The following is a 3,281-nucleotide window of genomic DNA, read 5'->3' as shown; positions in this document are numbered from 1 at the left end:
TTTTAGATATTAGCATTATGTATGGAGCGAATTATGTGCCATAATTTAACAAACAAATCCAGCATTTTGCAAACAAACTCAATCTACTTCGCAAAGGAAAACTCGACTCGCAAACAAACTCGATCCGCTTTGCAAAGGAAATCTCGACTCGCAAACAAACAGAAAGCAATGTGCAAGCACAAAGGTCAGTTTGAGTGAAAATGCATTTGCAGTGGAGTAACAAATATGTATTGTGTTTTACAAATATAAATAAATAAGCCAAGATAATACTTCACAAATACAAACCATCCTTCAAATTGCATGTAACCTTTGAACAAATACCAAATCTAGTGCATACAAATGCATATCTGTCTGTTATGACTTAACTTTGAGATCTCTCGGCTTGATTTTCTCACAAATGCGTCCAGGCAGATTTTCTCACAAATGCAGTTGAGCAACTTCCTCTTCTAAAACAGTAGATGGCGCTAAACTAGAGGCTAATTTAGCGCTAGTCTCCCAGGAGAAGCACTGATTTGAAACTTGCCTTTGCCTACAGCTGAGGAAAATAACCGGTGAACGGGTGTGTTTCTGTCTTATTTGAACTATAATTAACCTTTTTGAGGTTTTCTCTTGCAAAATGTTTATTGCATATGAAGAGTTCAGATGCAAACGCCTCTAAATGCCATCTGAAATTTTCTTATAGAATGATCATTTTTATCAAGCTTGTATATTTAAGTTCAGTAATTTCACTTAAATAGGTAATCTTCATTTCCATTTAAGTGAAATTATTGAATTTAAATATACGAGCTTGATAAAAATGATCATTCTATAAGAAAATTTCAGATGGCATTTAAAGGCTTTTGCATCTGAACTCTTCATATCTAGACAGAAGTCCACATTAGCACTTAGTAGCACTCCACTCTCTCTAGGATCGGGGAATCTATAAGCTGAAAGCTCTGCCATCATGTTGCTTTTTGTAATTTTTTTCTGCATCAGACACTGAACGAATCTATTTCTTTCGTTCTCCATAGATTAATGAGAACATTTAATTTAATTGAAAGGAGGGTCCCACTTATTTATTTATTTAGTTGGAATTCAGTCAGCTTAACTGTTAATGTAATAAAATAATTAATGAAAAAAAATATATATATATACAATTGTTTCTTAACTTGCCTGTGACGTAGCCTATGCAGTGCCCAAATTATTATTTTGGACACACAAATGAAACCCGCCGCTCAATTAAATGAAATGTTCTCATTCATTTATGGAGAACGAAATAAATAGATTCGTTCAAGTGTAGACATAATCACTAATTTAGTAATTTCGCATGAGTCCGATGCAGAAAAAAATGACAAAAAGCAACATATATATGATGGCAGAGCTTTCAGCTTATAGATTCCCCGATCCTAGAGAGAGTGAAGTGCTACTAAGTGCTAATGTGGATTTCTGTCTAGATATGCAATAAACATTTAGCAAGAGAAAACCTCAAAAAGGTTAATTATAGATCAAATAAGACAGAAACACACCCGTTCACCGGTCATTTTCCTCAGCTGTAGGCAAAGGCAAGTTTCAAATCAGTGCTTCTCCTGGGAGACTAGCACTAAATTAGCCTCTAGTTTAGCGCCATCTACTGTTTTAGAAGAGGAAGTTGCTCAACTGCATTTGTGAGAAAATCTGCCTGGACGCATTTGTGAGAAAATCAAGCCGAGAGATCTCAAAGCGAAGTGTCACACAATCATAACAGACAGATGCATTTGTATGCACTAGATTTGGTATTTGTTCAAAGGTTACATGCAATTTGAAGGATGGTTTGTATAAATTTGTGAAGTATTATCTTGGCTCATTTATTTATATTTGTAAAACACAATACATATTTGTTACTCCACTGTATTTTCACTCAAACTGACCTTTGTGCTTGCACGTTGCTTTCTGTTTGTTTGCGAGTCGAGATTTCCTTTGCAAAGCGGATCGAGTTTGTTTGCGAGTCGAGTTTTCCTTTGCGAAGTAGATTGAGTTTGTTTGCAAAATGCTGGATTTGTTTGTTAAATTATGGCACATAATTCGCTCCATACTTACGCTGTTGTAGTTATTTAGATGAGGTGGTTAATTATGTTTGGTTTGTTTATGTGTCATATGGTGAGAAGCAACAGTATTTTCTTTCAATAGGGCAGTTTAACAGGCTTTTATCATGTATCCTGACTCAAATAATGTGTTTCTAACAGCAAACACTCAGAATAAAGTAAGACGATCTGCTGATGATCCTGAATGGCTTGTTGAATGAGTGTTGATAGTCTGAGGCTCATCGATATTAACAGATCTGCTGAAAACACTCTTTATTTCATGACAATAGTTCCTGTTTTCACCTCATTTATTATGCTGATGTCTTCAGATCTCCTGTATATTGACACTTAAAGGTCATTTCATTGGTGTCAATAGACTATTTTCAACAGTTTTTTTTTTCTGACCATTGTTAATATTTGGAAGACATATTATGATGTTTATGGGTCAATGACATAGGATTTTCGACAGGCCAATTTTAAAATACCAAAAAAAAAACCTGTTGCAATTATTCGAACATTAAGGATTTTGTGTACGTAAATTCATATAAAAAATGTAATTTAAGTGATTTTTAGTGTTTTTTTTCATCTAGATGAATTGTCCGTAGCCTTTAAACTGTCATGTGGTGCGACCGTGATTTATCTTAAAATGAATTAATTTCCTTAACATGCTTAAATTTCTTTTTACAAGTTCTTAGTTATTAAAGTGTTTAGAAATCAAATATTTGCATTTCTTTTGAGTTTTAAAAAAAATGACCAAAGAGTTTAGATATTTTTCCTATTTAAAACTTGACTCTTCTGTAGTTACATCATGTAATAAGACAGACGGAAAATGTAAAGTTGTGATTTTCTGGGCTGATATGGCTAGGAACGTACTCGGTTACTAACGTAACCTCTGTTCTCTCTAGAGAGGGAACGAGTATTGCGTAAGCTAGCTTACGCTGCGGGAAAGTCTCCTTTCTCGAGATACTGAAGCCAAAAATTATCCTTAATTTTTTAAATCTTGTCAACGCAGTGCGGCAGCCTGCAGACCTAGGGCAGGCGAATCGCGTGCCCATTGGCTGCTCTGCGGCAACTGCAGCAGCCTATGGCTGAGCCTTGCGCGTGACGTCACGTCCAATGAGCGCGCTTGGCGCGCTTAATGCGTCACAGCCCGTCATTAGGGGTGTGGCTTAGCGTATATAAGCAAGGTACAGAGGCTGCTTCGCTGGTTTCTGTCGCATGGAGCGAAATGAGCTCGTGGCG

Source organism: Leuciscus leuciscus, assembly GCF_965113295.1.
Source record: "Leuciscus leuciscus genome assembly, chromosome: 1".
In the NCBI taxonomy this organism is placed as follows: Eukaryota; Metazoa; Chordata; class Actinopteri; order Cypriniformes; family Leuciscidae; genus Leuciscus; species Leuciscus leuciscus.
Note: the sequence above shows the minus strand (reverse complement) of the source record.